The sequence below is a fragment of the Patagioenas fasciata genome, chromosome 2, assembly GCF_037038585.1.
Source record: "Patagioenas fasciata isolate bPatFas1 chromosome 2, bPatFas1.hap1, whole genome shotgun sequence".
In the NCBI taxonomy this organism is placed as follows: domain Eukaryota; kingdom Metazoa; phylum Chordata; class Aves; order Columbiformes; family Columbidae; genus Patagioenas; species Patagioenas fasciata.
The window spans coordinates 156509072-156525257 of NC_092521.1; positions in this window are offsets into that span (position 1 = coordinate 156509072).

A 16186-nucleotide genomic window follows, 5' to 3' on the forward strand; every position below is an offset into this window, starting at 1 on the left:
TGTGTCACTTACAACCTGTAGTTCAGGACAGGAGTCCACTAGAATTCAGGTTACTTTTCCAAATCCTCCAAGATCCCCTGAAACACACTGTTTGCCCCACTCATGCCATTTGGTGTGCAAACAGAAAGCAATCTTTTGCCTAAATTGGGAAAAAAAAAAAAAAGAGAAAGAAAAACAAAACAAAACCAAAAACAAACAAACAAACAAAACACACACAAAAGAAAAAAAACTAATAGTTTCTGTTCAGGCAGTTACTAACTTGCTTAGACTACACTGAGTTAATATCAAAAGAGTGGTACCTTGTGGAAAGCTTCTTGGATGGAGTCTAAACAACTTCTCTTGTCATGAAGATAGTCAGGACAGAGATGGAAGTGTCACTACTTCTGCAGGGAGTGTGATTCTTAGACCTCCCATCATCTATCTACACTTCTCTTTTTTCAGTTCGCTCCTCATCAGTTTTGGACCTCTCCAGCTAGCTTTCTCCTATATCCAGGCACAGCGCTGATGATAATTCACTCCAGATCGTGGTCTCCAAAGGCAGCATGGATGAGACAGGCTCTCTCACTACCGCTCATGCTGTCACACATGGTCCACCAGCACTATCCCAGCTGGCTTTGAGTGTGAAACAGCTTTAGATGTTCTTAGGCATGGTCTGAAGTACATAACATTTCTCACAGAGGAAGCAAAGCCAAAGGATGCTCTTTTCCTCCCTGCTTTCCCTGTTGTCAGGGGACTGAGAAGCTTCTTCCAAAGCAAGAGGAATTCCTGTCCTGACTCACTCCAATAAAGCTTCTTACTGCCTTGAAAGGCAGAATTATGACATTTACCTTGAGAAGGATAGTGGAGATCTCTCTTTTCCCATCTCTTCCTTTGAGTTGCAGGTCTTTACTTTTCAACACAAATTTCTTTAACATTCCCAAAATCAATATGTGGAGTTTGGGATTCTTACTGGTAAGAACTTATCTCTTTTCCATGCAATATGTAGACCTACCTCTGCTTTGAAAATTTGATTTACAGAGCTAAGGCCTTAACTTTCTGCCATTTCCATCCTGAACAGCACTCCTAAATCTTATTTTGAATTATAGCCCAGCTATTGTACCAACACTTATCTTTGACAACCATACATGTAATACCATAAAAAACCCCAATCTCTAGTTTGTCTGACAAGGCCTATTTTCTACCAAAGAAACCCACCCTGTTTTATTTACATTGATTGTGGTACTGCTCTGTAAATCTTCATGTATTCCTTATCAATTTTCTTGTGATTACGCCCGAGATTAGTGCTGGCATTAGAATCCTATTGTTACATAGTTCCTTTTTTAAACTAGTTTATTATTTCTGTTCAGACAAGGTCTAGAACAAATTATATCACTGGAAGCTCGTTATAGCTAAATTTAAAAATTAATTCCAAAAACATTTAGAGCTTTGCACAAATGAAAATATTTCTCAGTCTTTCCTTGAATTTCTCTCAGAAATGAAATACAGTCTCCATGCATGAGAAAACTAATTCTTGTATGCAAATGCTCTCAAGGAGAAAGTTGATTATTTCAACATATCTACAAAGCAAGAGAGAATGAGGAAAACAGAATATGCTGGTACATGCTGGGGACACCCTGGATGTATTTCAAGTGCAACTTAACCCACAGGTTTGAGATATTGTGGGCAGCACTAGAGAAACCTTCAAAGCCTTATTTTGAAACTGTTGAAATTCAATGGCCAAATTTTCTCCTTTAGAATCAATGACATTATACCAGGAATTAAGTAGTTCATTTTAGTAAAACTGAAACTCCTCTCTCCCTGCCTCCCCAGTACTATCTAGATGTTGTATTGTCCCAGGACACCAATCTAAGTACTATGCAGCCATGAATGTGTTTACCCTCACAATATGCCTATGACGTAAGACGATAATGCCCTCATTCTACAGATGATTAAATAAAATGTGGGGAGACCTATTTCATATACCTTAATAGACTTCTTGGCTAGTAATCTATAATATGTCTACTATAAATACTATACGTTCTATGCCCTTATGCCTTCATGTAAGTTTATGGCTCCTACTTGACTCTAAATATTCTATCAGGACAGGCTTAGGCAGGAAACATGGATATTGTCATAAACTGATTTACATCATTAACAAGTATTTTGTGTCTCTTTGTAGACAGGAAGCTTTTCCATATGTAAAGAAAAGTCTGTGCAGAATTTTTTCATGAGTACAGCTCAAACAGTAAATCTAACAAAAAGAAAGGACAGAGAGACAAATAAATGAGATACATCTGATCTAACAAGTAGCAGCAGGTGCAGTGGCTGGCAGAAAACCACCGTGTCACCTCCCTCCATGTCTGATGCACGTGACTTCTTAGCCTGTGTGTAACGACAGAAGGGCCATGGCCAGTGCCTCATGTAAGCAGTGTCTCAACCATAAGTGGGGCAGAATACAAATGAGGTGCTGTCTGGTGCATTTTGTCCAGCCCTAGATACCTGCTGTTGTGGAATGCTGCTGTCGCTTCACTGAATACCTAACTGCCTAAGGATTAATAGAAAATATAGCAGAGAGCACAGAGTTCCCATCAACAGACATACTGAAGAAAAAAAATCTGACCTGAAAAATCTACCAAAGGAGTAGTCAGAAAAACCTTGCAGACAGTTACCCAAAAAGTGTTTTTCTCTTGGATATGTTTTTGTTGTTTCCTTTGCCATTCGTGTTAGTTACTCTTGCAGCATATTTCTTCCACTTTACATGATCGTTTATTGAAATCATAACATTGAGTTTGTGACACCATAATTATTTCCATGGCAACTGGTTACTGTCAAACAGAGAGGCACTGTGAGGACAGCAGAGCAGGAGTGATATGATCAGCAATTTTAGGCTGTCCAGTGAATTCCAAGCTGCTGGAGAGGGCACATAGGGGCAGGAAGGCCAACACAAAAAGTCCTGTGCTGATCAGACTTGCTTGTAATGAAAGTAGGAATAACGATTTCCACTCATCTGCATCTAATGAGCACTTAATTTGTTACATCCTTCAAATAATAATTAAAAAAAAAAAAAAAGTATGGGGAAATCACCCTTCTGAACTTACGTCATGTACCAATCAACAGTAATTCATTTGAAGACAGATTTAAGCAAAGTCAATTGACTTTCTGTCCATTCCAGAATGAATTCAGATTATTTAGCAAGAAAGCAGTATGCCAAGTTTTGACAAAATACATTTGAATGTCACCTACATAATAGTGGAAGTCCACATTTTTGGTTGTTGTTTTGGTTTGATTTTTTCTTACATAATGTCTCTTTAGTTTTCCTCTCCGTTTGAGAGGAACACTAATCGAAAAATAAGTGTGAAATAAAACATAAATTTGACTGAATGTCTGAGAAATATTACATATAGCTCAGGGACTCTTTGTAGCCACTTAAATAATGAAAGTGTGTATTTGAGAGAAGTGTAATTTGCTTTGTTATGTAGATAATCAATTGCCAAAGACTATCAAATTCACCAGGATGCTATTTTATTTCTTCTTGACATGTCATGCAAGTGCCAGCTCCACCTTCAGGTCCTTAGGAGTGGTGATGGTCTAAACTACTCAAAGCCAAGTATGTGAGATATGGTCTACCAATTAATGTCCTTGCTGCTGTCGTTGATCTTGAAGGTTGTTGGTGTTTGGGTTTTTTCCTGTTAACTGCCAGAAAACTGCCTACTAATTACACCTTGAGTACTACGTTTGTTGTGTTAACAGAAAATGCTTTTATCTGGGACATAACTGTGCTTGTGTGGCTCCTGCATGGCCTTTGTGTGAGAAGTAAAGAAAAAATGACACAGAAACTAACTTGGTAATCGAGATCCGCAGCAGGTGGATGTGGATGTCATAGCTGAAGTTGTACTGGTTTACACCAGAGGGGGATGGAGCCTTTTGACCTATACATTTTTATTAGCAGAACTCTGTCATCCCAGAGTAATCTAAAGGCTCTTCATCCATCCATTTCTCTTCCAAGAAATGTCTGAAATAAGCCTTGTGTTCTCTGGAGACAGAGAAAAGACTTTTCATCATCCAAAGCCCTGTCAGGTAACTGATTATCTGCATGTGTACACTTACGCTGACTTGCCTCCATCACTCACAGCAAACATGAGGACAAATGCTGATCACGATTTGCTGCTCTTTCCTGCCTGCAGCTGTGGGTAACTCTGAATTTAGCTGATATTTCCAGATTAACTGTACTCCAATGCACATAGCTAAGCCTCGCTAATACAAGGTGATACTTGGAATGTTTGGAATCCTGTTGATTAATTCCAGCTAGGAACTTATGAAGTTTAAGACTTTTAATTTCTCTGATATGAGATAAAAGAATACATAATTCTCTTTCCAGGCAGGACAGCGTAACCTCGAGTGCCTTTCCTCCATTATTTCAGTCTTAATGTCATTTGCTTTTTTGACTTCCTGCTGATGAACTTATAAAATACGTTTGCTAGATTTAAAAAACAAATAGTATTACAACTCTAATTCCTGTTTTCTTTGAATAACATCCCCTCAGTAAAATGATGCACAAAGTACCATTTGTTATTTTAAAAACATGTCTTTTCATAAGGCTTCTGTCATAAATAGGACATTTAGTATTGGATTCATTGTTAAACCAGACGGCATGCAGAGCTGGCAGCATTTTGCAGCAAGGCACACAGCCTGTTTTATCAATGAGTTCACAAACAATCATTAAAATCTTGGGAAGAAAAGCACTCCTTCTTGCCCAAATGGCAACAGAAATTCATCACAGGAGTTTTATCTGTGGATATGACTGTCCTGCTTTCATCTCAAGCAGCTACTAAAACAAAAACCATTTCAAAGAGTCACATTGGCAGGTGATGACAGTGTAAGTTGAAAGGGTTGTTTGGAAGGTTTTATTTTGACTGCACTACACTGAGAGATAGGAGCTGTGCTTTAAACAACTCACACTCTTGGTGTGTCCAATTAATGGCAGCATAAGGTTCCACAGAAAATATAACAACAGATTCTTAGTAGCTGCAACAAGAACTGTTTTCAGCAAGATTTTCCTCTGAGATACGTTCTTCATATACCTCATTTCTTACGGGTCTTCTTTTTCAAAAACACCAAGGTTTATTTCTGCATCCGTTATTTTGGTTCTTATTTGGAGAAGTTTCAGATTCAGTGGCATCCCTTTTGAAAGCATTAGGATCTGACACATCTTTCTTCCTTTGTTCAGATTCAGCTGTATTCATACCTGCTCATGTTCACAAGATAGAAATAAGTGAAGTGCATTAGGAAAAGCAAAATACATTCAGAAAAGCAAAGTAGTTTTGTCTTTAAAAGCCTGAAATCATCCAGCTCTGTGAGGGTGACACTAGAGATAAATGTGTGGGGTTGTCATATGCAGGAACAGGAGTTGGACTCAATGATCCTTGTCCGCCCCTTCCAACTGAGGACTTTCTGTGATTCTATGAAATTGGATAAGTGTGGGTTTAAGGTGACTGCTACAACCATGTTCACCAACCAGTCACCAGGTAATCTGTGATCATCTCCACAAGCTTGAGGGCTGAAGCCCTGAGCAGAGGAGTTCGTACACATTCAAGAAGTAATCACAGGACCATGCCTTCGTTATTGTTGTCCAGAAAATCAAGCTACAGATGAAGACAAAGAAGGTATAGCCAAAAAGAGCAGTAGAAATCATGGATATGATTCCTCCTTGGCATGATGGGGTTGTCTTAAGGTCAAACTCAACATCAACTGGCCATTTACCATATGAATGGAAAAGATACGCAGTGGGATTTAGCAAGGAGACACCCAGTCTTGCATGATGTCTTTGTTTCAGAATAGACCAAAGACCCAAGGGCTGATGGAAGTCAGTCTTAAAACTGTGCACAGAAGCAGACTACATAGAAAAGCTGAAAATGGTGAAATTCAAATATCCTTGTTGGAAGGAGCAAATACATCTTTTCGATAGCTGTAGAGATAATGCATTGAACTGAATTAGCGAATTGTTCAGAAGTAGAAACACTCAGAAAATTGCTATGGGAATCCCTCATGATTTTATGAACAAATAGACATATTCAGAAATTCTGCATGGAAAACAAATAATTCTTTTGGCTAGAAGTTTCAACCATTTCAAATTTAAAAGGGTATTTTCAGCTGTTGTTTCTAACACAGATGTTTCCTTCATTCTAGTTTTGAATTGGATAGTTTTCCTGTGGTTTATTGTTCAATCAGAAAGAGTGGAATAAATTTTTAAGATTAGGCAAAATATAAACATTTGTTTCTTTCAAAAGTCCATTCAAATGACTTTTACACATTTTTACTAGAGACTGATAGGTTTTCTTGGAATTATAGTCCTCTAAAAATTATCACAGACTAATTTTGGCAGGATTTTTTTTCCTTTTCCTGGCAACGGATTCTGACTGCCACTTACAGCACTGGGATTCCTTGTGCCTTTTGACTAACTCTCACCATTGACATGCTATTATTATTTATGCAAATCACTTATCTTACTTCTCCTTTATTATCTACTTAGTAAAATAGCAATAATTTCCTAGGTCAGAGAAGATTTCTGAAGAATATTTATTAGGTACTTATAACACAGAAAGCATGACTCCTCTGACACGAGCATAAAATTAATGCAATTGTATTTGTTTCTCGGTAGTATTCTTGATACACTCCTTACTAACACAGATAAGAATCAGACCTTTACAGTGGTAAACCCTACAATATTTATTATTTAATTCACTCCCAAACCTCCCAATTACAGGTGGTGTTTGTGTTCCTAATGTCTGAGCCCAGAGCAGTACATATTCATCCATATGCATTTGGGCTTTTAAGTCTACACAAACTTGATGCTTTTTAACATTTGTGAACTATATAAAACTAGCTTGGTTGAATTTTATCTTGATTCTAACACAGGTTTAAGAAGGCCCCAAAGGAGATTTTGTATAAAACTGACAAATTTTTAACTATGCTATAGAAGTATTTTTCCTTCCATTTTTTGTACCTGTTGGTACAGTATAATTGCAATCCTTCCTCCCTGGAGGATAAATCAGAAGATGATGACAGTACAATTGGAAGCAGTCAGGCATCTTCCACAGATTGATATGTTTTGCTTCACTCACTCTGGTCCCCCTGCTGCTTTCCTACTTTTATCTCCAGATTTGCTAAGTCTGATTGCTTCAGACCATACATTGTGAGTGAGAGGTGTCAATGGCATGCTTCATGCATAGAAAACTTGTAGCAGTCAGTGAAATACAACTCAACAACATTCTTAAGGTTCTTCTCCATGCCGTATCTTGTGAAAGACAAAATAGTTATATTAACCACTCTTTGAAGATTGAAGTACCAGCAGTAAAATGCATGTTTGTACGAAGACTTCAAAAACTTTATTGATTTTTTGAATAGTGTAAAGTCCTTATGAAGAGTACTGTTAAAATGAATTTGTAAAACTGCATCTTCTTATTCAGAGAATTAATTACCATGGTACATTAAGTAACAAACCAGTATGTATCAGGCAATCATGAATCATCAAGTTACTGTATACTATAAAATTGCTGGTAGACACACACATTTGGAGAGAACCCTCTATTCTCCATCGGTCTAGATCAATTACAAAGCAATATTCATTAGCTTAAATAATTACAAAAATTATTTTGTAGGACACGTGCATATTATCTGATCAAAATAAACACATAAAGCAGCAATCCTTGCTTGTTATAATATTAATGTGACTAAAGTTTATTCAGTAGTGATAAAGTAGATGAACACTGACTTTTAAATTGGACAGCCAGTAATTGGTTTTAGAAGATGAGTGTTTTTCTCATAATTTCTACATTTTTAATTTTATAATTGCTTTTTAAAAAATTTCTCATAATTTGCACAACATTTATAATTAGTAATGGTCAGGCAGCTCAGTATGACTAACCAGAAGAAGGCAGTAAGGAAATGATGAGTGTGGTCTAGCTGATGAATAAATTGCTGAACATCTTCAGAATCACGATGTACGAAGAATATGAATACAAAATTATGTTTTATTTCTCCTCCATTAGTGTATTTCAAATGAAGCCAGTGCACTATTTCGAAATGAAAGAAGAAAGCAAGTTTCTAGACCACATGGGGTTGAGATGTAGAAACCTGTGTTTCTGGGAAGTTTACAGGTTAGAGTTACAAAGGAAAACAAGGAATAAATTGATAACTGTTAAATATAAAGATGCATTTTTGGACCAGGAAGACCTGAAGCTGCATGCATTCAGCATTCTTGGAAAGTGTGTCACAACCTGCCTGCAGGTTCTTACACCTTCCCCTGTGCTTCTATAATTGGTAACTGTCATGGGACAAATCCTGAGCTGGATGAAGCTTTGATCTTGCTCAGTAGACCAGTCTTACACTCATTTACATACCCACGTGTTGCATTACTAAACCCTTCATCATGATGCATTAGACAGAAGGTGTAATGACATTGCCAGGTATATGTTAGAGACTCTGTGAATGTTGGCCCATTGTATTTCTCCTGTCCGTAATTACCAGGTCAAACTGTCCTCTTTCAGAAGCTGAGTAGAAGTACCAAAAATTATTGTTTCCTGATTATGGAGACCAGAAAAGTTCCAATTCAATTTAGATAGTGTTAAGCAGCCCTGGTACACACAAAAGATATATACTACTTAGTAGGCCTGCAGTGGAGGATGGTTAATCACTGAGTACAACAGTGCTAGGGAAAATGGAAAATAGCAGGTGTATATATTATCTTTTTACTGAATATAATTACGTGGCTGATTCACAGCAGATTGTAGTAGAAGTGGCTCCTTCAGAGGCACTAAGGATAGGAACAGCAGGAAAGTGTTTTTTAAGAGAAAGTCAAGAAAGATAACCTTTGCTGAAAAGTCACTGCAAGCAAAAGGCAGGAAAAGAGGAACAAGACGTGACAAGTTCAGATCATGTGCAACTTTATGAGAAGTTGAATTGCTTTTCCATGGCATTTCATGGATGTACGAGTGTATCTTGACTGTAGGAGATGCTAGAGAAAACAGCACTATCTGGAATTATCCAACATCTATTGAAAACAAAATCCTACTCGGTTTCCATGGGATGAGAAGCCTGTGCTAGCACCATTAATGTCTGCCTAACTGACTTTTGTTTCTAAGTTTATTAACAGTCAAATACACCTTGTTTAGCCATATGATTAATTATGTATTGATATAAACTATCCTGTCTTAAAAAAAAAAAAAAAAAAAAAACAAAAAAACAACCAAACAAGAAAGTGCTAACTGTAAATCAAACATACAATGTGCACTAATACGTAAAAACGACACAGGAAAGATAAAATCCCAGATACTAATAATCACTCAGTTACTAGCATTTTAATCTAAAATTTATTCAATTCCAGGCACCTGTTGCAGACAAGGATAATATGGTCAATTCCATTTTTCTGTGTCCACTAATCTGTTCAGATTCAAGTACTGTGAGTAGCTTGAAAAATTTCATTCCCCAACCTGTGCTTACTTACTCATTAAATTTACTCACTAATAAAACAAAATTGAATAAAAGATCACCCATCCACGTTAATTCTAAACAGCACATCAGAGCCAGCCTAGAGCAGCATCAATGTTGATTTGTGCTTAAGATAATGAAATTTGAAAATCTAGAAATGATAGCGTTGTTTATAGCAAGTTCATCTCTGTAACATAAACATAAACATAAAAGAGAGACATTCTGCTGCAGCTTGTTGAAAGGGTGGTTTGATTAAGGAATATAGATAATATTTACAGCTTCAGAAGAACTTCGAAAGACTATCAGGGAAATCAGGGAATTTTAAAGACAGAATACAATTTCTAAACTTAAAAGCATTATTTTTCCTCAGACATCTAATTTAGATTATATACCAGAAGCCTATAATAAACCTCCCGCAAAGAAATAATAGCATGCTGCACATATTATGGTTGTTCAACGCCCCATTTAAATACAATTACTGGCCCTTTGCCAGAAACCAGGAAGCATTGCTTTCCATAGCAACAGTAAGAGAAAGGTCAGGATAGTATTTCTGCAGGAAAGCCTGCCCTTAAGAAGGATTCAGGATTACATTGTGGATTACACGCTTTTGAAATACGGTACTTCCAAGTTAAAATTCACCTGGATCATCCTTCCCCTCCCCTTGGGATTAATTCTTTGGGTTTTCAAAGCTCATACCTGGCTGCTTATACACCATTCCTTCCCAGTATTTGGTCAGAATAGAGTTTTTACAACTGCTACTTCAACAAGGGTTTAAATGAGAAGCAGCAAATGTTCCTTGCTAATTCATTGAGAGCATAGCTCAGGATGTATTTAATTAAAGGCAATGAACTGAGCTAATCTACCTAGTTCATTTTATTGGATTTGGTCTAGTAAGCAGCCTTTTAGATACCAGAATATTTAAAGGACAACATATTGTTGCTTTTATCCTTTTCTTTTTTATTTTTTAATCTTATGAAAATTTATTTAGTATTGTTTGATTGTTAGCATAAAAACAAATAGATTCTTTCCTAGTCTTGTTTTCCATTCTGCTAGGAGCTAGTTAGCTATTGTGTATTATTAATAAACTAATAACATCTGTTTTTGTGGATTAAGCTTGCAAAAACATACGCAGATGAGACACTTTGATCGTATGAATGATTTCACTCAACTTCTTTTAATGCTTTGAATCTTGGTCTTGCTTGGAATCGTAATCCACGAAGAACAATGTTATTAGTTCAATAATATTGCTAAAATGGATCAAGTAGCAAGACTAATTGAAAGATTTTAAAAAGTCAATGTTTCTTTTAGCAACTGAATAGTTTGTGAAGAATGACCTGATTTTTTTTTTTTTTTAAAGTCTCTTAAGAAAGGCAAAAATTTCCAAAAAGAAATGACAAAGCTTCACTGGATTGTATGTAAACCCAAGGAGAGATGTAATTTTGTGATGTCACTATGCTATATAGTTTGCTTGTGAGTGCAAGTCTTAAGGAATCGTGAGCATAAAAATCTACAAAACTAATTTGTGGGGAAAACACTTACATTCAAAAGCCTGGATCCTGTTACTGTAAAGGTTACCCTGAATGTTCACACTCATTCAGGAACATCCATTGGATTGGATTTGACTAGATTAGGTTGAATTGCACTGGGTGGCAGGTTTATCATCAAATCAAGGCATTAAAAAGATCTCATTTGTAATCACCAAAGGCTAAAGAAACCCAGGATTTTGCTTAATAGCCTGGAGATGCCTTAGTACTGGCCAATGGAGATAGAGAAAACATCCTCAGACTCTGGTAAGGGACTCAATTTTCTGCATGTTTTTCCCTGAACCAGGATCAGCTCCAAACACAGAATATCTATACGCAGAGGAATGGGTGTTTCAAAGAATTGTCCAGTAATGAAAAAATATAGCACTTTTTTATGAGAGTAGCAAACCTTAAAATACATTCCCTTTGTTGTCAAGAAAAAGAAGAGCAGTCAGAACAAAAAAAATGCCCAAATCATCTTCCTTATCTACTGTAAACTGAGGTTATTTTTTTGTTTGTTTCCATTCAAATCCCTTAAAACCAATAAATTCTACGATTTCTCCATTGCATATAATAACATATAAGAGCTATCTTGGAGAACAAGCTCAGCTGTGCAAGGAAACGCAGGAGGTGCCTCACAAAGGCGTGTTTTTTCTGTCTGTCACAAGAATGGTCTGTCAACATTAGCACCATTTGGAGCACTAGTGAAGCAGACTTTAGGTACAGCATATTTCATGAAAAAGAGCTTTCACAGTAAAGCTGTACTATACCTCACGTATCAGCCTTTTGACCTCCTTCAGAAAACCTGTCATCCTTCTGAGAATGAATGTTTTTGGGTTTTTTTTTTGAGGGACAAGAGTGGGCAGGGATTCGTTCTCAGGAAACCATTTGGGGGCATTGAAACCAGTCCTGCAAGTAGTGGCCAAATGACTGGTTATCATTAGAGTCTTGGCATGAGGAATAAGTCAAAGGATGTTGGCAATGACAGAAATTCAGTCAGCTGGAGCGAGGCACGATTGTGTGGCAATGGTTGGCAGACAGATGCATCACATCTAAATGCCACTTTGTGCTCCAAAATACTGATGATCTTATTTGGCTTTCTTTGTCAGTTTTTATTTATAAAATTTTGGGGGAAGTATCTTATATGTTAAAGCTAGATTAAGAAATTATTTGTTTAGTAAATCTAAGGATTTGGAAATTCTTTTCAAATATATTTTTAAATGAGTACTTCATCAAAATGAACTTTCCTAACAGTTCTTTTTTTGATGACATTTTTCTATCCACAAAGAAGTTTTACTATAAAAGTTTCTGATTGCACAACAACAGTACAGGTCTCAATTTTTACTTATTTTTGTATATACGTTTTATTAACAATGTAGCCAGATTAAAAACTCATCATAAGTATAGTTTAAGGTAGATGCTGCCTACATAAATCTGGGAAAAAAGGAACCTCAAAAGAGCAGAAGATTGTCAGGTGATGGAAGTAATATTCTTAACATTTCTACTCCTGAACATCTGCAGCATGGTAAAAACCAAATTTACTGTGTCTAACAATGACCCCACATGTATTTTACAGTGTTTGAGTTTTGAATGTGCAAATTCTAAACACAGTCAAGGAAATATCATCCTTTTGCTTTCGAAATCTTTTTTTTTTTCCTTCTCACTTTGAAGAAAATGTCGTCTTTGTATTCATCTCTCTTAGTTTTCCTCTCCTACTGACAACTGTTGACTCCATAGTTCTTTCCACATGGCTCAGATGTTCCATCTCCCTAATTCCTCAGTCCTACCACCTGTTTTAGAGATGGAAGAATGAAGAAGCAGCTCAGCTGATGTCTCAAGTGCACACTTGTGTATTTGAGTGGATCAGGACTGGGATGCTATTTTATTTTTAAACGGTATATTGATGCCACTTGCCCAAAGCCAAGTACCTTTAATGAGGTTCTAACAAAAAAATCACAAAATATTTGTCACTGGGAAAATATGGGTCATAAGATAAAATGAATGAATCCTCTATATATGTGGTAGCACTAGGAAGAAATATCTGCATCTTCAATGAAGAAAGTTACCTACATTAGAAAGAAAAAAAAGTCCATGCCTCCAAAACTCATGTATATGCATATACGTAAGCATGTCTGTGGCTCCAAAAATTTTGTGATAGGTTTTAACAGAAAGTTCTAATGTAAGTTTGGGGTTCTTTTTTTTTTTTTCTTTGACAGTTTTCTGACTACATTTTATAATTTTTTCTCCTGCCTCTGTCTCTCAGTTTCCCATAGCGTGTATTTCATACGATGGTATCTTTTCTCACAGAAGAAAGTATCAAAAATTCAAAAGTTCATAAGTTTCCTGGGACAGAGCAAGTATTATTATAGCATGTAAAAATGACAGCTTGATAGAGTAAGAAGCTATTTAATTCTAAATAGACATCCTAAATCAATTCGATAAATATGAAGAATAATAATCAGAGAGGTTAGATTCAATTTTAAATTCATTCCCAAATCTTCAACTCAAACTTTAAATCAGTTCTGTCTAACAGCTTATGAAACACTGGATGTGCTTTTAACTTCAGTGCCAATAAATGGCACTCAGTGTGTCCCAATCTCCAGTTCAGTATGGGTCCGTAACACTAAAATAATCTGAAAAACCTCCTTTTGCTTCCAATGACATTGGAATAAGGCTAAGTGTAAAATTCAAAATAAACAACACAAAACAAAACAAAAAAAAAAAAAAAAGAAGGAAAAGGAAATCTTTGAGTAGATTAATTCAGAAGTCAGCAAAATATAGGCAAAAAAAGATCAAATCTGGCCTTTGAAAAAGATCTAATGTTTATGCAACATCTTAAGCAAATCAGCAAGCTTTAAGGGGAGCAAGCTCAAATCAGTTACTGTTTTGCTGGAAGTTGCTGGTCTAACAGTACACTGCTGGATACAGAGCAAATTCTGCTACCTCAGGCTTTCCTGCTTCCACACCTGCAGAGGAAGCACAGTCCAAAGGCAGCTGCTTCCATGAAACTTAAAAGATGTGGATATCACTAACTCATTTAAAACGAAGTTGTGCAAGCAGAATACCTCCCTATCACATGACATAGCAGAGTGTATTGCAGGAACTTGATTTGACAAGGATTCTAATGTCACTTGTGCCCTCTTCTCCTTGTAAATCTGTACTAAGAAGAGAAATATTATTTCCCATATTGATTGGTCTTTTTTACCAAATTTTCAAAAAACAGATATTTTATATAGACTTACCTTTTGAATGAACTTTTCACATCTTTGCCACCTGACCTTGTAGTATGTCTTCCTTTGAGTAGAATTCAGTTTTAATGTTCCTCTAATCTTCATTACGATGTAAAGATGAGGTAGCCATTCTCAGTAACTATGCCAAGCCCTCATGCCATCCCATCAAGGAAAAAATAAGAAATATCTGTCAAACAACAGTTAATTATCATAAATATTGCTATTTGTAAAGAACAAAGCTCAACATTTAATTTAAAAACATACAAGGAGCAACAACTGTCTTGTTTAGTGAATGTAAAGCAAAAGACTTAGGGACTTATTCTGCAATTAGTTACACACCATGTGCTTTGTCTCCAATTTTGATACAGTTTTAATGAGAATGGTTTTAACACAAGCCTCTTTGTTAAGGTACACAAAATTAGTGTTTTTTCATCCAGAAAACTGTGCGCATTCTCTAGTATCAACTACAGAGAGCATTCATCTAACACCATGTTTGACTTGGTTTGCTGTAAGTAGGGAATATTTACATGATCAGACAGTAAAAAGTCTGATCCCATGTAAAATCAAGTCTACAGGCACCTTATGGCTAATCTTGTCAACTCTCTCTTTTGTCTTGTCCAATTTTGTGGATGCTGTAAAAGTGCCAGGGATGAGAACAATTTATTGACCACATTAGTCAACTCTTCCATGCAAATCTCTTTTCTGTCAACCACTGGTACCTAGGGACAAACTTAGAAATAGATATAAAGCCTAAGTTGCCTTCTGCAGTTAGTGCAGAGCAATAGGAGAGAGTCTACAGAGTGGAGCAGCTGATCCTGAGAACTAGGTGTCCGTTTTCTGTGCAACTTGAATTTACTGTAGATCAACATCCATTCATGCTTGCAGCACTCTAGTTGCCCTCTAGAGCACATAATCTGAAAGCAGCCCTGTTCACAAACTCACTGAAGATGAAGGTGTGTCAAGAAGGGATGATCAGGAGATTCACTTCAAAAGTATGCTTCTAACCTGGACTGGATTAATGGAGACACACTTAAAAGAACCATACACAGATGCCCAGGAAGAGTCCACTCTTCCTGGTACAAAGAAAGTCTTCAGGGTGGCTTTGGTGTCTACTGTAAATTAAGGCATCTTCAAAGCTTTTATAATTGTGTTTATAGCATGATGGGTGGAAGCTGAATTCAGTTTCCAGATCTGCTGCTGATTTACTTCCTCCATTGTCAACAACAGCCAGTTAAAAAGTCAAAGGGAATGCTAATGTAATTAAAGATCTGGAAGTACTTCCCTTGTGGAGTTGAGACCACGGTTTGTCTGCTCATTACACTTGACTTGGTATTAAATTAATGGTAATGTGTTGTTCTGAATAAGAATGACAAAAGGGGAAAAAAATAAAAGCAAAATAACCTTTTATTCCTTAGTTTGCCATCTGTGAGAAGGGACAATATTTACTTTTACTCGCTGTCTTGTAACATCTGTGGTGACACATGCATATGTTATTCTGCAAAGGCCCTAGAATAACTGTGTACCAGTATTTGTAAAACTTATCACTCTTACCAGTCCAAGTGGAATCAACAAAAGTTGAGGGAAAACATAGACCAACTAAATTAATCTAAGATCTAACTTTATTGACTCCAACTGATTTAATAGTGTTAAGAGTATATTTTTGTCTCTTTAGAAAAGGTCCATGAGCCAACATGCTCTTAGTCAACAAAGTGTGCTTTTTCAGTTTCCAAATATTTGAGGAAGCTGAATAAGCCAGAATTTCTGGTGTTTCTTTGTAATATATTTCTTATTAGAGGAGAAAAATAACTTTATCTAATATTCTCCCAGTGGAACGATCTTCAGTTTTGTTATCATTAATTAAAACATCTTCTTGCAAACTAAGTTTCTGTTTGCAAGCTTTTATTGAAGATAAAGAAAAATGTCAGTAACACAACTTATTTCTTTATATAACCAGTAAAGGAGAGAGGG